This window comes from Bufo gargarizans, chromosome 4 (genome assembly GCF_014858855.1).
Source record: "Bufo gargarizans isolate SCDJY-AF-19 chromosome 4, ASM1485885v1, whole genome shotgun sequence".
NCBI classification, from domain to species: domain Eukaryota; kingdom Metazoa; phylum Chordata; class Amphibia; order Anura; family Bufonidae; genus Bufo; species Bufo gargarizans.
In genome coordinates this window covers 179,432,747-179,451,860 of record NC_058083.1, presented here as the reverse complement: position 1 = coordinate 179,451,860, position 19,114 = coordinate 179,432,747, and the positions used below count along the sequence as shown (strand labels likewise).

The window sequence follows — 19,114 nt, the reverse complement described above, 5'->3', positions numbered from 1 at the left end:
AGGAGCGATGAACCCCTTGACTACTGGGTGTGCAGGCTTGACCTGTGGCCTGAGCTATCCCAATTTGCAATAGAACTTCTGGCCTGCCCCGCTTCAAGTGTCCTGTCAGAAAGGACCTTCAGTGCAGCAGGAGGTATTGTCACTGAGAAGAGAAGTCGCCTAGGTCAAAAAAGTCTAGATTACCTCACCTTTATTAAGATTAATGAGGGATGGATCCCGAAGGGACAGACAGTGGGCGATACATTCGACTAAAAAAAGCCTGATGAGATGAGCTGCCTTGGGCTAAAAATGGTCCACACGCTGCTGTATTTTATCTCTGAATGCCAGATGACTTGCGTGACTTATCCGCCACCAACTAGGGTTCAAGCCGCAATGTTTTAGGGCACTTTCTGCCTGGGAAACATAAATTTTACTGGCCGCTGCAACAATACCTAATTTTTCAGGCATGTGTACATGCCTAATTTTTCTGGCCTCTGGTGTTGCACTGTGGCTGCAAAAACCAAACAAAATAAAAGGCACATACATGTGTCAATTCCCCTTCGTGATCGTTACCTTGTTGTGGTGAAGGGGCTTGCGTATCACAATGAAGCGACCACCTCTATGAGTGTGTTGGCAATGGCAATGTTGGCACACCCCAGATGATAGGGTCGTTGCTTCATTGTAAACAGACCAAAAGCGATCGGCTGGATAATTTTGCATAGAAAAAACATAAATTTTCTTTGTGATCATCTAAGGTGATCATTAAAGCCTACTAGGCCAACAATGGGCCCACACTGCAGAATCATTGTTTTCTGGGTCATTTAACTATCACTGAACTACCTCAGCACGACCATAGGATTTGAAAAAACCCCATCGCCTGCAATCTCCCAAACGTGCGCATGAGCACTGTCATCACTACACCAAGATTGACGCATAGAGGAATAAAATTTATGTCATGAGTGTGTCAACTATTGGCAACTCTTTGCGGTTGTCTAAAATCTATTCCATACACGTCCCCTGATAGGGGACGTAACAGGGATTAAACTGATAGGAATAGTACTACTTAACACACCACTCCTCTCTGGTGGCACAGTATATTGCACGCGCAGTGCCCCAAATTGGAAGTAGCAGGACCAACCAAGCATCTTTTTCCATCTCCTGGTTCCTAAAATCTATTCCATACACGTCCCCTGATAGGGGATGTAACAGGGATTAAACTGATAGGAATAGTACTACTTAACACACCACTCATATCTGGTGGCACAGTACATTGCACGGTGCACGCACAGTGCCCCAAATTGGAAGTAGGAGGACTGACCAAGCATCTTTTTCCATCTCCCGGTTCCTAAAATCTATTCCATAGACCGGCCCCTGATAGGGGACGTAACAGGGATTAAACTGATAGGAATAGTACTACTTAACACACCTTATAATAATAATAATACTAGTGGACGTAACAGGGATTAAACTGATAGGAATAGTACTACTTAACACACCACTCCTATCTGGTGGCACAGTATATTGCACGCGCAGTGCCCCACATTGGAAGTAGGAGGACCAACCAAGCATCTTTTTCCATCTCCTGGTTCCTAAAATCTATTCCATACACGTCCCCTGATAGGGGACGTAACAGGGATTAAACTGGTAAGAACAGATTTTTTGTTATAAAAAAAAAGAGGACAGCCTCTGCGGAGCTGAGTATTTTTTGGCTGCGTTACTGAACGCTCATGCACAATGGCTGTAGGCTCATGCATCCTTTTGCGGAGGTGACAAACCTGGTCAGTCAAACCCAAGGCAACATCATCGACCTCATCCCATATGCGTTTTTTCTGGAGCGTGCCCTGCGAAGAGTGCTGGATCAGGCCGTAGATGAGCATGAAGAGGAAGAGTTGTGGTCACCATCACCACCAGAAGCAGCCTTGTCGTCGTCGATTGCTGAACCTGCGGCAACACAGCGAGAGGAGTCTGAAGAAGAGGAGTCAGAGGAGGAAGGTGGCTTTGAGGAGGTGGAAGACCAAACATAGCAGGCGTCCCAGGGGGCTTGTTATCAACTTTCGGGGACCCTTGGTGTTGTACGTGGCTGGGTGGAGGAAGAGACCTTTAATGACATCAGTGAGGACAAGGAACGGGACATGGTTAGCTTGGTATCCAACCTTGTGCAAATGGGGAGTTTGCGGTTGTGCAAATGGACTGTTTGCGGTTGTTTGTGGTGCGTTAAACAGGGAGTTTGGTCTGTCAGAGTTTGGTCTGTCACTGTGAAGCGGGCGTAACCCTTACACTACCTTATCAATACAACATCATACCTGATCGTATAAACACACTGGATGTTTTAAAGCATGTTATTCCAAACAATTTAGGAATGTTAGGTGATTTATGCCCTTTATGGATTAAAACCCGACTCTGCGTCAACTACGTAATTTTCCATGGGAGTTTTGCCATGGATCCCCCTCCGGCATGCCACAGTCCAGGTGTTAGTCCCCTTGAAACAACTTTTCCATCACTATTGTGGCCAGAAAGAGTCCCTGTGGGTTTTAAAATTCGCCTGCCTATTGAAGTCTATGGCAGTTCGCCCAGATTGCCCGTTCGCGAACATTTGCGGAAAGTCACGTCCGCCTTTTGCGAACGGAATATTTTATGTTCGCGACATCTCTACTCAGCAGGCCCTTTAATGACAGCAATGAAATGCAGTGGAAAGGTTTTTTTGGGATTAAGTTAATTTTTATGGCAAAGAAGGACTATGCAATTCATCTGATCATAACATTCTGGAGTATATGCAAATTGCCATTATAAAAACTTAAGCAGCAACTTTTCCAATTTCCAATATTTATGTAATGCTCAAAACTTTTGGCCACGACTGTACATGTATCACAACCCCTGCAGAAGGCTGCGACTCTGGGTAGCAGCAGGCGTAAGGGATCACTAGTATTATCATATTTGCAGACATGTTATAGCTGTGTCTCATGGAAAGCTGTATGTAACACTATAGAACCTGCTCATTCACCTTTCCATACCGGAAATACTTAAAGGGATTATCCAGTATAATATATTGATGACCTATCCTCAGGATAGCTCATCAATATCAGACCGGCCGGGGTTTGACATCCAGAACCCCCGCTGATCAGCTATTGGAACAGGTCACCACTCCATGAGCGCCGCAGCCTCTTCCTAGGCCATGAAACATCACATTCATTGGTCACATGGCCTAGGTGCAGCTCAACTTCATAGAAGTGAATGGGACAGGGCTGCGATACAAAGCACAGCTGCTATACTATGTACGGCGCTGTGCTTGCCGAACTGCCAGGAGTTAACTGCGCTCACAAGAGCTCAGGGGAGAGTGGTGGCTCACTGAAACAGCTGATCGGGGACTCAGACCTCCACCAGTCTGATAACGATGACCTTTAGGCCTCTCACACTACCGTATGGCTATTTCAGTGTTTTGCGGTCTGTTTTTCACGAATCCGTTGTTCCGTTTTTTTTTGTTTCCGTTGTGTTTCTGTTCCCGTTCCATTTTTCCGTATGGCATATACAGTATACAGTAATTACATAGAAAAAATTGGACTGGGCATAAAATTTTCAATAGATGGTTCCGCAAAAACGGAACGGATACGGAAGACATACGGATGCATTTCCGTATGTGTTCTGTTTTTTTTGCGGACCCATTGACTTGAATGGAGCCACGGAACGTGATTTGCGGGCAATAATAGGACATGTTCTCTCTTTCAACGGATTCTTTTTGGCAGATTTTCCATTTAAATAATTTTTTTCCAGTTACAAAGCAAGGGTGAACAGCCAAACAAAACTCAATATTTATGGCCCTGATTCTGTAGCTTACAGAAACACCCAATATGTGATTGTAAACTGTTGTACGGGCAGACGGCAGGGAGCAGAAGGAAAGGAATGCCATACGGTTTTTGGAAGGCAAATTTTGCTGGACTGTTTTTTTTTACACCATGTCCCATTTGAAGCCCCCCGATGCACCCCTAGAGTAGAAACTCCAAAAAAGTGACCCCATTTTGGAAACTACAGGATAGGGTGGCAGTTTTGTTGGTACTATTTTAGGGTACATGATTTTTGGTTGCTCTATATTAAACTTTTTGTGAGGCAAGGTAACAAGAAATAGCTGTTTTGGCACCATTTTTTGTTATTTACAACATTCATCTGACAGGTTAGATCATGTGGTATATTTATAGAGCAGGTTATTACGGACGCGGCGATACCTAATATGTCTACTTTTTTTAATTTATGTAAGTTTTACACAATTATTTCATTTTTGAAACAGAAAAAATCATGATTTAGTGTCTCCAGTTTTTCAGTTTTTGGGCAATTATCTTGGGTAGGGTATGATTTTTGCAGGATGAGATGACGGTTTGATTGGCACTATTTTGGGGTGCGTATGACTTTTTGATCGCTTGCTATTACACTTTTTGTGATGTAAGGTGACAAAAAATAGCATTTTTTACACCGTTTTTATTTTTTACGGTATTCACCTGAGGGGTTAGATCATGTGATATTTTTATAGAGCCGGTCATTACAGACGCGGCGATACCTAATACGTGTAGTGTATTTTATTTTTTTATTTTTAATCAGTGATAAATGCTTTTTTATATCCAGATCCACTTGGTTTTTGAAGATCCAGTGGGTCTGATGTCTGTATAATACAGTACACTATATAGTGTACTGTACTGTATTTTCACTTTACAAAGTCTGATCAATCTTCTGCCTTTAGCAGAAGTCTGATCAGCACCATGGACAGCCAGAAGCCTGTGAAGGGCCTCCTCCCTCTGTGTTTCTCTAAAGAATCGGGGGCTGAAACGGCACAGCAGCCCCTGATGGGAGAGGGAGCTCCCTCCATGTTAACGTCTTCCATAGATCGGTCCCTACGGACTGCGGCATGGAAAGGGTTAAACGGCTGAGGGGCAATGTGCCGTCCTGGAAACGAGAGGGGGCCTATGGCTCCCGTCCCCTCCATTTTACCTCATAAGCTTCAGGCTAGTGGCCTGAAGCCTATGAGACAGTAGAGTGACCGTAGTGTCTAGAATGGAGTTGCTCCTAGGAGGTGTCAGGGGAAGAGGTGGAGTCTCGTCATCCAGGGGACGGGGCCTAAATATGTGTGGGAGATTCTACAGAGCACAATGTTGGAGACAGGAGCAGAGACTGCAGGTCAGTATGTGGAGGAGAATACTGTTATTTTTACCTGGGGGGCTTTTTGCAGGGGCTGAAGGGACGAGGACTAATCTTTGTACTGGAGACTGTATGTTAGAGGGGTCTGAAGGGTAGTGGGGGTGATATTATTTACACAGGACTGTATGCTGGAGGGGCTGAAGGCAGGGGAGGTGATATTATTTTACATGGGACTATATTCTGGAGGGGCTGAAGGCAGGAAGAGTGGTGAATTTTACATGGGACTGTTTGAAGAAGGGCTGGAAGGCAGGGGGAGTGATGTATATTATGGGACTGTATGCTGGAGGGGCTGAAGCCCAGTGGCGAAGAGAGGGAGGGTGATATTATTTATATGGGCTGTATGCTGGAGGGGCTGAAGGCAGGGAGAGTTTTGTATTTTACATGGGACTGTATGTTGGGGGGGCTGAAGGCGGGGAATAATGTATTTTACATGTGACTGTATGCTGGAGGGGCAAAGGCAGGGAAGTGATGTGTCTTACATGGGACTGTATGTTGGAGGGGCTGAAGGCGGTGGGGGTGTATCTTACATGGGACTATACGGTGGAGGGGCTGAAGGCAGGAGAATGATGTATCTTACATGGGACTGTATTCTGGAGAAGCTGAAGGAGGGGGAGTGATGTATTTTACATGGGACTGTATGCTGGAGGGGCTGAAGGCAGGACGAGTGATGCATTTTACATGGGACTGTTTGAAAGAAGGGCTGGAAGGCAGGGGTGTGGTGGATCTTACATAGGACTGTATGCTGGAGGGGCTGAAGGCAGACGGCAAAGAGAAGGAGTGATATTATTTACATAGGACTGTATGTTGGAGGGTCTGAAGGCGGGGAGTGATGTATTTTACATGAGACTGTATGCTGTAGGGGCTGAAGGCAGGAAAGTGATGTGTCTTACATGGGACTGTATGCTGGAGGGGCTGAAGGAAGGGGGGAGGTTGTATCTTACATGGGACTGTATGCTGGAAGGGCTGAAGGCAGGGGGAAGATTGTATCTTACATGGGACTGTATGCTGGAGGGGCTGAAGGGGGTATAATTATTACTATACCACAGAGGAGGCCATTATAATAATACAGAGGAGGGAATAATAATAATACAGAGAGGCCAGTCTATATTATAATTATACAGAGGGCATTATAGTTATGGGCACTACGGGGGAGGGGACGTCTGTTATCTGAGGATGATAGTAAAGTGAGAAATCCTAAAAACATTCTGTGAAACTCTACAGAGACGAGACACGGCTGAAAGCAGTTATCATGACGGTCCTATCTCTGAATGAAGATGCTGAGGAAAGTCTACATCACAGGAGATGTCACTGGATGTAACAGGTTTGGTGTGGAATTCTCCTGTATATTTCATAGCAATGTAAGTTATGTCCATCCAAATATCTGTTTTGGGGGGGTGGATATAGAATTTGGGCCACACTGCCAAAGCCTGGCCCCAGACTTCAGGTCACACTGTGCGTGTTCTGAATTCTGGGGCCTCACACCCATCTGCTACATTATCTGTACTCAGAGAGTTATCACTGTGTTATCTGTGGTGTTACATAGGACTGCAGGTGACATCTACTACATTATCTGTACTCAGAGAGTTATCACTGTGTTATCTGTGGTGTTACATAGGACTGCAAGTGACATCTACTACATTATCTGTACTCAGAGAGTTATCACTGTGTTATCTGTGGTGTTACATAGGACTGCAAGTGACATCTACTGCATTATTTGTAAAAAGGGGCGTGGTCACATGTTGGGAGGGGGGCGCAATACATGGCTTGCCCCGGGTGCTGGCAACCCACGCTACGCCACTGCCTCCACCATCAGGGGGCAACCCTGGGCTAAGGAATATCTAGGGCGATATAGGGATAGTTTACAACCCCCCGACCTCCCCATTATATATATGTATCTATATACTATAAGGTATCTTTCCTGTAGTGGTAGTTTTTCATGTTGTTATAGCTATACAGCAATACGTTTTTATATGGGCACAGTTGTACCCTTACCCATCCATGTGATATAATAAAGGTATTTTTTTAGATTTTCACGTTAGCCTTGATATTTCTGACTTAATTTTCTACGTCACTCACCATCTATCTGGATATATCCAATTTTTTTAGTTTCTTAGCTGGTATTATATTACACTACGGATTTTCTACACTACAATGTGCAGTGAAAATCCATGTGTAATACACAATGGGGGAAATTTATCAATAATGGAGTAATTTGCACCAAAAAAATACTAACGCTACAAATCAAAAGAGGTGATTAGTTTCACCTCGTATATCAAAACGCGCAGGCCACTTTTAAAATGTGACTTTTTAAAATATTAACTTGATTATTCGCCTATTTCTCTTGATTTGCGACATTTTAACGCTAATAGCATAAAATACAACTTTTTAAATAGAAATGCGCCGTTTCAGCCACCCCCTGCCAGACCAGACTTGCAACTTTTGAAGCATATTTGCGGCATTTCTAGTAGTAAACTGCGACTTTTGTCTCAGACTTGAGACGCTTTTGTTATTGTTTTGGTTGCATATCAATTTACTGACAAAACCCTGTTTTTTACCTCATTTATAATAGATAAAAATAAACGCATCCTGTTTTTTTTTTTGTTTTTTTTTCAAAAATTGTTTTATTCGTTTCACCATACGATATAGAAACAGTACAGGATTCTGAATACAGCATCAATACAGAGGTGATACATCATTTTATCAATTTTATACACAACAATGGAAAATATCCCAACCCCCCAATTCCCCCTCCCCCCCTCCCACCCAACTAGGTCACTTCAGCAAAACTGTCTCCAGGTTTGTTCAAACTGTCATCTCTAGCATCTTCTGATATATGTCCTATCAGTATTCCTCCGGGCTCACTCCCTTTACTTCACATTAGAGGTTAAATGGCTAGCCTCCCCAGGGTGCCTTTGAGGGCCTCTAGACTACGCATCCTGTTTTAATACTTATCACTTGTTCCCAGGATGAGTTGGTTTTACTTTTCATAAATGCGACTTTTTGACCAAAAATTGCACCTGCCATAAATGCGGCTTTTTACACAAAACACCACCACATAAGCTTCATTGTCCACCACTATTTGAGCCATTTCTACCGATAAGAGGATGATAACTGAGGCGTCAATGCGCCAATTTGATAGCCCCGCCCACTTTGACATTTATAACAAATTTTTGGCGTAATGCATTCTTTATGGTAAAAATTCTGGAGAAAAAAGTTGATATATTTGGTGCAAACCAAAACACTATTCTTTGGCGCATTTTACGCCATAATTCTGGAGCAACATGGTTAGCAAATGTCCCCCAATGTGAGCCCTTAAAATATGGTGTGCTGTGGTTTTACAGCAAATTGCCGCGTTACTGCAGGTGGCCAAAAGGAAAATCATGAAAACTTTCTGTAAAAAAACACTGCACCGTCTGAATGTACTCTTATGCCTTATTCACAAGTCACTTCCCAAAAATATAAACTCCATCTGTGTGAACTTTTTGTGAAAGAAGCCATTGCTCTCCAAATGACGCAAAACTTTGCACAAAGTGACATTTCCAAGCCAAATATCTGAAGTACCATGTTTAATTTTAAAAAAAACACCCTATATCTGCATTCTGTCAGGTGCGGAGCCTGCATGAAGCAGACCCTTGGGCGCATAATGCCAGAGTGCTGGGATCTGAGGGACAGTGCATGGCGGGAATATCCTCACACCTCAGCCACCTCCATCACTGCTCCACACAGCAGGCATTAACCCCTGCGCAGCCGCCTGCCTCTCTGTCCGGAGCAGTGACTGGGCGTGGCCAATCTGCAGCAGAGTGCGCGACAGAACCCAGTGACCGGGCCAATCATACTGCGGAGGGGGCGTGGCCTGCTCGCTCCTTGAGCACCGGGGACTGGGAGGCCCCATCACTGCCTCTCATAGGGCTCATGCTGCCAGGGATTACTGGAGTAGCTGCGCACGTCGAGCGACCTGCTGTCCAAACCCCCCCAATTCAGCGCTACATAAGGTAACCGCTTCGCTGCCTCTGCTCACTCATGTCCCGGTGTGCCGCCGCTGCTTTCCTGCCTGACAACACCACGCAATAAAAAGTTTCCAGAGCTGGAATGTAGAGCCGCTAGGTCTCCGGCTTGGCACCGGGCAGCCTGGCATCCTGGGCATATGACTAGTCGGGGGGTTGATGCCAGAGTTTTCTGCCCCGGGATGTGACAGCACTCATCATCCCACCTCATTCCTGTGCCAGGCTGTAATGTCTCACCACCTCCCTGGTCTCCAGACCGGAGGAGAATCCAGAAGTGGTGTCAGGCAGGGACCATGGGGGGCACTGAGCTGCACCCTAGAGGGGGGCATGATCTGGCCAGGGCCATGTAGGCAAGGAGATTCGGGGGAGAAGAGTGAAGGCTCCCTCCATCATACCCTAGCATTCCAGGAAGGCTCCCTCTGCCTGATCCCTGTCTCTTGCTGCAGTCTTCTGACTCTCTTCCATCTGGCTGGGGATCACTTATTGTGCACTCCCTGCCAAATCTGACTCTGCTCTGCACACCCTCACCAGGCTGGGGATTTAACTCTAACAGTAGTCCTAGTGTTGGAGGGGCAGAAGTTTAGACCAGCAATGAAGGGGTGGCTTGAGAGGAAAGCTGATCTAGGCATCGGTACCCGAATAATAAGTCAGTTGTCATGTAGCAGAAGTCAGGACAGTGTGGCAGCACTATAACTGATCTGCAGAATCATATTGGGACATTATTGGTGGAGGTTATGAAGAAGGTGTCCATCACTGGTGCCTAATGGTGACATCACTTTGACACGTCCCAAGTATGTTGAGCTCCACTGTTGGGTTGTCATCGGCTGTCTGCTGGGGTCCCCCCCATTGTGCAGATGTTGCACAGGTTGTCTGGAAAGTTGGTTGCGGTAATATAGTTTGGCCGGTACAAGGTCAGGGATGACATTTCTGAACATTTCCCCTGTCAATAGCAGCAATTAACCTCTGGGAAGACTTGTGAGAAAAAAACTGGAGAGAGAAGAAATGTATGGCCTGAAGGCAGACACAGGGAAGCGTCTTGTGCAGCACGTACTGTCTGGCACACTGTTGCTCCAGATGTCACTCAGGTGAAGGCAACGCTCCTCCTATTTAAAAAAAAAACCCAAAGAATCTGAAGCCTCCAGCTATCTGGAAAGATGGTGCAAATGTCTGGATCCAGGGGGCACATTGGAGAAATGAAGGCACAGCATTCTGAGTCACTGCTGCCACTTCTCCATAGCTGGATCACCGGACGTCTGCACTTCTGGATACTTCTAGTGGCTTCAAGGTCTCATCATTTACTCTTTAGAATACATTTGTGCAACTTTCTATCTATCTATCTATCTATCTATCTATCTATCTATCTATCTATCTATCCATCTATCTCATATCTATCTATATCTCATATCTATCTATCTATCCATATCTATCTATCTATCTATCTATCTATCTATCTATATCTCATATCTATCTATCCCATATCTATCTATATCTATCTATCTATCTATCTATCTATCTATCTATCTATCTATCTATCTATCTATATCTCATATCTATCTATCGATCTCTCATATCTTTCTATCCCATATCTATCTACCGTATCTCATATCGATCTATCTATCTATCTTCTTGGTTATCTATTTATCTATCTATCCATCTATGATCTGTCTTATATTATTATCTATCTATTTATCTTTTACTATCTATCTGATAGCCTAACGACAGTGACGTCAGTGTTACTGGTAATTTCTTTCATTACATAAGGCTAATAATATAGTTTAGATGTAAGGGGTACTTTCACACTAGCGTTATTCTTTTCCGGCATAGAGTTCCATCCTAGGGGCTCAATACCGGAAAAGAACTGATCAGTTTTATCCCCATGTGTTCTGAATGGAGAGAAATCCGTTCAGGACGCATCAGGATGTCTTCAGTTCAGTCATTTTTGCCTTTTCAGGACGGAGATAATACCGCAGCATGCATTTTTCCCCATTGGCATGCATTAATGCCTGAGTGTTCCGGCAAAACGCATCCGCCCTTCCGGTCTGCACATTCTCAGACCGCAAAAAATGTGAAAAAAAATAAATGCCGTATCCGTTTTTCCGGATGACACCTGAGAGAGAGATCCGGTATTTCAATGCATTTGTCAGACGGATTAGGATCCTGATCCATATGACAAATGCCATCAGTTTGCATACGTTTTGACGGATCCGGCCGGAAACCTCTGCCGCAAGTGTGAAAGTACCCTAAGCCATGCAGGTGATTTCTAGTAGTGCCGTCATCCCACCGAGCTACCCCGTGATTAGTAGCGTCTACCTGAAATGTGACCATGGACAGAAACAAGCCATTGATTATGTGGCCTGAGCTTTACGTGAACTTCACCATCATTTTTATTGCATAACATGCGATCATTACGTATTTCAGACAACACGGGGCCTGTGTCCTGTGGATTCCTCGGCAACCTCAGACTTTCAGACATGTATACTCTGGGCACTGGGCACAAGAAGAAAGTTGTATATAGGTAACATTGTAGAAGAGAAGTATGAAGCCGTGAGGCGCCACCTACAGGAAGGAATGCCTGGAGGATGGAATATTTGGATATCACCTTTGATGTCGCTGACAGACAATCACAGAAACGACAGACGTAGTACGGTAGTTTATGGCGCAGACTGCAGCTGCCTATGGCTGTCTTTCTGTTTTCTATCCAGAGATGCCTTCTTCTAGATGTCAGTAAATTAGGGTTAGGGGGTAACTTTCATCCTGTGTAACTTTTCTGGAGTTTCTTTTTACGTGTGACTTGTGCTTACCATTATATACACAAATGTTGTATTTGTAAGTGAAGGATGTGATGGTACTTGTAATACTACAGTGCTGGCAAGGTATAAGTTCAATGTGCCTTTTTGATGCCATTTTAATATTCATCCAGTGTCAATATTGCAAGTATATGTTAATTCCTTTCTGTATCAGCATATGACCACTTGGTCGGGTTTCTGCAGGCAGTTTTGGAAGTCAAAACTAGGAGTGGATTCCAAAAAGAGAAGACCTTCTATCTGTCCTTTATACTTTCTCTCCTTTTATGATCCGCTCCCGATGTTTCCAGAACGGCATGCAGAAACCTTAGAGCTCCATACAGATTGCCACTTGCCAGTGATTGTCCTGGTTCCGGAGGTCTTATGGTTGTTGTGGTTGCAGACCCATATTCTGAAGAATACATGATTTACTTGTATTTCTTATATGGATATCATTTAATTACTGCCATATATATTGTATAGAGAGATACTTCTGGTGATCTTTGAAATGATTCCTTGTGATCTGTATGCTGTGATCATGTAAGATTTCATGGTTTTAATGCTCCAGTCTGCTATCATTGGGCACACCACTGTTTTCAATTACAGATCTTATATAACGGAGGAGACGTTAGCGCTCCAGGAGACGGAGCCCAGTGCCCACTGGCTGAGCACAGGTTAGGGTACCTTCACACTAGCGTTATTCTTTTCCGGTGTTGAAATCCGATAAAGGGTCTCAATACCAGGAAAAAAAACGCATCAGCATTGTCTTAATGCATTCTGAATAGAAAGAAATCCGTTCAGTATGCATCAGGATGTCTTCCGTTCCGTCCCTTGTACGGTATTTGACCGGACAAAATCAAAGCTGCGGTATTTTTTCCGGCCAAAATCCCGGAACAATACCACACTTGCCGGATCCAGCATTAATTTTCATAGAGATGTATTAATGCCGGATTCGGTACCAAGCGTTCTGGAAATTGCTGCATCGCCAGCAATTTCCGGTCTGCGTATGTGCCAAGATATAGGAGGAGCTACTTTCGCTTTTGATCTTTGAAAAAATGTTAATACAGCATCCATTATTCCAGATGATACTGGATGAGACGGATCCGGTATATCATCACCTAACAGATCCGGGGAAAAAAAATGTATCCGTTCGTATATGCCTTGCCGGAACTGCCTGCCAGATTCTAACAAAGCTACTGTGAAAGTACCCTTACATAATCTCACTGTACTGTATGGCCTTCGAGATTTTACAGCAAGTTTAATCTACATACAAACTGTCTAGCTTTTCGTCTATTCTAATTCCTGTAATGGTGTGGCCAGGTTAATTAGGGTAGGAAAGCAAAGTTTCATTTAACACCGTTCATTGTGATATATTGTCTTAGGTTATCCATAGACCTATGAATACATTTACTGCTTTGTTAGGAAACATGCTCCTCCGTGTGTTGGTTGCATTTCCTGGACCAAACACTACTCCTCTGACCGGAACTCCTACCATCATAATGACTTCATGGGATTCCATAGCTTTCTGCCGGGTCCCAACTATACTGTACTCACGGCATTATGTGAGTATACAGTATAAAGCTGTGGCCGCGTCAAAGAGCTGATCAGCAGGGGTGCCAAGTGTCAGATCTCCACCGATCTAATATTGATCACCTATCATATGGATAGGCCAACCGTTTTTAAAACCTAAAGAACCCTTTTAATTTGTTGATTATGATTTGGATCAAAGCTTTTTAGGGAATAATAAATAATATACATGTGTATTCAAAACTTGTACTTTGCTGCACAGTTCTACCAAAAGTAGCCATCCTTAGCTCATGATCTGTCCCATGTAATTACTTTGGGCATAAAAAACATGAAGGCAGTTTGGAATTACCAGGAGGGTGTCGGGGGGGGGGGGGGGGGGGGGGGGGTGGTGTCATACTGCAGTCACCTTTCCATAAAATGGAACCACAGAGTGCAGTGCAATCTGCAGGCAGCAGGTTATAGAGCAGGAGATGCTGAGCAGATTGATATATAGTTTTGCGGGAAAACCTGTAATTTATACATCTAAACCTCTGCAAGTTCTGACTTTATTGTTCACGGGGGAATTCTTATCAGTGATTGATAGCATTCGCTGTGTAAGTATGTACACAGAGATAGCTGGCAGTCAGTGCTAACTGTACACAGGGGAGGTGTTATCAGTGATTGATTTTATTCTCTGTGTAATTGTGTATACAGAGATAGCTGTCAGTCACTGATAGTTGTACACAGGGGAGATGTTATCAGTGAGTGATAGCATTCGCTGTGTACGTGTGTATACAAACATAGCTGTCAGTCTCTAATAGCTGTGCACAGGGGAGGTGTTAACAGTGATTGATAGCATTCTTTGTGTAAGTGTGTATACACCGCTGTCAGTCACTGATAACTGTATACAGGGGAAGTGTTAAACTTATCAGTGATTGAAAGCATTCTCTGTGTAAGTGTGCATTGTGGGGTTTCGCTCTGGTAGATAGGGTGAGCGGGCGCAGTACAAGGGCAAAATACAAGTTCTTAACTCAAAACGCCAGTGTTTATTCACACTTGAAGCAATGGCACAAAACAGCACGTAACTTTGCAGTCTTGGTGTTAATTCATACAAAATGGAAAGTTAATATAACACAAGTCACCTTGCTGGCAGTTCTGCCTCCAGTAGTCCACAGCAGGCTTTAGGGGGCCTGTTTCCCCAGCGTGCGGCTCTCAGTCCTACAGAACGGCACAAAGCCTCAGATCCCCAAAACAGAGACATCTCTGCTGAGACCAGCTGCCTATTTAAGGACAGCCAGTTGCTGCCAAAACCCAGACCAGCACTTAAACTCCGGTCCGGTATTTGACCTCACCTGGCTGGAAACCAGCCCAGCCGCACATGCTGGGAGAAAAATACCTGCCTTGACACATCCCCTCACTGTGTCACAGTATACATAGATAGCTGTCGGTCACTGATAGCTGTACATGAGGGAGTTGTTATCAGTAATTGATAGTATTCTCTGTGTAACTATGTAGACAGAGATAGCTGTCAGTCACTGATAGCTGTACAGGGGAGGTGTTATCAGTGACTGATAGTATTCTCTGTGTAGGTGTGTCTACAGAGATAGCTGTCAGTCACTGATAGCTGTATACAGGGAGGTGTTATCAGTGATTGATAGTATTCTCTGTGTAAGTGTGTATACAGAGATAGCTGTCAATCACTGATTGCTGTATACAGGAAGGTGTTATAAGTGATTGATAGCATTCTCTGTGTAAGTGTGTATGCAGAGATAGCTGTCAATCACTGATAGCTGTACACAGGGGAGGTGTTATGAGTGATTGATAACATTCTCTGTGTAAGTGTGTATACAGAGATAGCTGTCAGTCACTGATAACCCCTCCCCTGTGAACATTAAAGTCAGAATTAGAAGAAAGTTAATTGTATAAACTACAAGTTTTACGGAAACTACATATCAATCTCCTGTTGTATAACATGCTGCTTGCAGATTCACTGAATTTTGCAATTGCATTTTGTGGTAACAGGCTATCTTTAAAGGGTTTCTACCACTTCAGTTTGACCAAATTAGCTTTCAGACACTAGCGATCTGCTAGTGTCTGATCTCCATAACCATGCAATTCTTAGACCTTTTTGTGGAGCCGTTTCATTAACAAACTAACTTTTATTCCTATGCAAATGAGCCTCTAGGTGCTATGGGGGCGTCTTTTCAGCACCTAGAGGCTCGGTCTACTCACACTGTATGCCCGCCCATCTCGTCTTGAATGCCTGCCTCCATCACAGCCATCGGACGAATTCTCGCGCCTGCGCCGTTCACTTCTGTCATCGGCGCAGGCGCAGTGAGTAAATGATACGCTCCTGGTGCCGGATTCCTCACTGCGCCTGCGCCGACTACGTCACAGTGAGGAAGCCGGCATCAGGAGAGCAGTCTTCACTCACTGCGCCTGTGCCGAAGACAGAAGTGAACGGCGCAGGCGCGTGAATTCGTCCGATGGCTGTGATGGAGGCAGGCATTCAAGACGAGATGGGCGGGCATACAGTGTAAGTAGACTGAGCCTCTAGGTGCTGAAAAGACGCCCCCATAGCACCTAGAGGCTCATTTGCATAGGAATAAAAGTTCGTTTTTTAATGAAACGGCTCCACAAAAAGGTCTAAGAATTGCATGGTTATGGAGATCAGACACTAGCAGATCGCTAGTGTCTGAAAGCTAATTTGGTCAAACTGAAGTGGTAGAAACCCTTTAAGATTTCCCCATTGAATATTGTGTTGAGAATGACTGAGGATGACACTGGCCATTGACTCTGCCTATTTTAAATGGTTCCTACACTCTGAGTGTGGGAAATGCTAAAAAAAAACGATTTCTATTACTTTTGTTGGGTCATGTGTACACACACACATGAAATCTGCATTTTTCTCAGCCAAAAGTATATACCAAATCCTCCATCAGTAATTGCACTATACACCCTGTCAGCTGTCAACCTGATCTGTGCTTTTCACTTTTATTTCATGCATTTGATGCTTTATACATTGCTGTGTGGTCTGCTGTGTTAACAAAGTCTTTCCGTATGTAAGGTTAGCAGTGTATGTTATAAATACTGTTTTATGGAAACAAGTAAATGTGCAGTCTGGAATGGTGGTCTCAGACATCTGTTGCTCATTTTGTAAAGAGTTGTATTATATAGAGATATATGGTTGATAGATTAGGAATGTTTGAGTACTTGCATGCATTCATTCAGGCTCAGCGTGTATACCAAGTATTTTATGTCCAAACTCAATGTTTACTTACTAATATCGGAGCAATACTTGGATTGTTCCCTGGCTCTTCCACACTTTTGTATGGCCAAAAACCTCTTATGCCATTAATATTCTAATAATCTATCACTGTCTGATTCCTTTTCTGCAGTTTCCCCCAGTATGTCCTCATTTGACTCTTATTATGTGATCAAAACTCATCTGTGTATTATCAGAATGTTAGTTTCCATGCAGAATGGGATACACCCACACAGAAAAGCATTAAACAGTTTGCTGCTATGTGATATTTACTGTATATCTACAGTATGTTTTTTTTTTGTTCATCTACTATATTTACTGTATGTCTATAAAAATTTGGTAAAATGTAAAGCTTGGGGTACTTTCACACTAGCGTTATTCTTTTCCGGCATTGAGTTCCGTCCTAGGGGCTCCATACCGGAACAGAACTGATCAGTTTTATCCTAATGCATGGGGGCAAATGACACACTCTAATACTAACTTATTGCTAATAAATGATTGACACCAACAACATAGTGGAGGAAATGGCCGCTGAGCTTTATTAAGGGTCACTTAAAATATTTAACAACCATAAATTAAATAAATACATTTATTTTAAAATACCATCATAACCGATACCAAAAGACCAATAATAAATTAACCATATAAAGACCAAGATCCACTCAGCATGAGCTGAGCGACACTACCCCTCTAATAAAGCCCAGCGACAGGTGACACAGTGCGAAAATAAGGGAAGGGTGGGTGGGACGCTGGTCAGTTCTTCAGGCACATCTGAGCCAGTTCTGCCGAACCTGTAAATATAAAGGGGAACAGATTCCCGCCACTAAACAAACAACAAATCAGAGGGCTGGAAATCTCCCCTAGCAACAGTCAGCAACCAATCAGCTGCGCTCTTCACTTGTACAGCTGGAATCTTCTAGACTGCAGGTAACACACTTTCTGAGGTAAATTTACCTGTAATAGAAAAAAGGGCGGGAAAAGACAAACAGGGGAAAGAAACATGGATCCTACATAAACCCTAATTATATAATACCTATGGTGTCATTGACCCAATGCTTCCCCCCAAGCTAAACGCTCTGGTGGGGTTAATTCATTCTGAATGGAGAGCAATCCGTTCAGGATGCATCAGGATGTCTTCAGTTCAGGACCCGGCATTCTGGTCTGCGCATGCTCAGACTGCAAAAAATGTGAAAAAAAAAAAAAATGACGAATCAGTTTCAATGCATTTGTCACACAGATCAGGATCCTGATCCGTCTGACGAATGCCACCAGTTTGCATACATTTTGACAGATCCGGTTGCCTGCCGGAATCCTCTGCCGCAAGTGTGAAAGTAGCCTTAATCTGATTTGCACAATTGATTAGTTATTTTATTTTATCATATACTTTATAGAAAAGATCCCCAATCTTTCCTGGCTTGTGAACCAAATTCAATTATTATGTGCAGTGTTGAGTTGTAATAGAGGGGTTGCCCTCCATTCCACCCAATGAGCTGTCGATCAGTAGATTCATTAGATGCTCAGATACACACTGTGTATCGGTAGGCCAGGACATTTCCAGCGTGTCGAGCACTGCTCTCGGATTGTGAGCAGCGCTGAAATCCGAGAGCAGTACGAGGTGTCTCGGGCTACTGATGGCAGAAGAAGGGCCTAGAAATATGAGATCCACTGCTAAATTAGTGAAATAACGAACACAATGTAAGTTTACTAACCCAGCCACTTTGAAATTTTTATTTGGAACTGGAAGGTCGCTTTTTTACTAGAAAAGTCTTTTTGACAATGACAAGATCCCCAACAATAAGGTTACCATCACATCTCCAGTGTGAAAATTGGCAGGCTGTTCCGGCAGAGCACAACCTCCCGAAGTTCACCGGATCCAGCCAGCCCCAATAATCAGACTGGGGTCTTGTGGAAATCCGTATGCTTTTCTGGCAGCCAAGTGGAGAGTCGGCTGGACACAAACCGTTGCATGCTGTGGTTGGTGTCCGGACGATTCTCCGCTTGTCTGACGGAGGTGTGAAACTAGCCTTAAGGTAATTTCCTATTTGCGTTGTGAGGATCCATCAGGCAGTTCCATCGCCGGAACTGCCTGCCAGATCCGTAAATCTATATGCAAACTAATATCATTTGTTTCCGGATCCGTTTGACAAATGCATTGAAATACCGGATCCTTCTCTCCGGTGTCATCCGGAAAAACAGATCCGGTATTTATTATTTTTAAAGGTCTGCGCGTGTGCAGACTGGAAGACCGGATCCTTCAACGTGGAAATTTTAATGCCGGATCCGGCACTCAGGCAAGTGTTCCGGAATTTTGGACAGAGAAAATACTGCAGCATGCTGTAGTATTTTCTCTGGCCAAATAGCGTAAAAGGGACTGAACTGAAGACATCCTGATGCAT

The 19,114-nt window shown here is 43.9% G+C and overlaps 1 protein-coding gene and 1 non-coding gene across 5 annotated transcripts in view; one reads left to right on the top strand and one right to left on the bottom strand.

The window, feature by feature from the left end:
* Window positions 1-1,475: 1,475 nt before the first annotated feature.
* LOC122937466 lies at window positions 1,476-1,659 on the bottom strand. The gene has a single exon (XR_006389849.1). It is a non-coding gene; the product is annotated as a U2 spliceosomal RNA (small nuclear RNA).
* Window positions 1,660-9,022: 7,363 nt separating this feature from the next.
* FNDC3B (fibronectin type III domain containing 3B) overlaps window positions 9,023-19,114 on the top strand; it is a 373,528-nt gene continuing 363,436 nt past the window's right edge. For 2 of the 4 annotated variants that reach the window (XM_044291978.1, XM_044291975.1), the window contains exon 1: window positions 9,023-9,152. The gene's annotated coding sequence lies outside the window, so the exon portion shown is untranslated. Of the gene's footprint in view, window positions 9,153-10,433; window positions 10,450-19,114 lie in introns of those variants that run through there. The other 2 variants (XM_044291976.1, XM_044291977.1) reach the window with 2 other exon arrangements.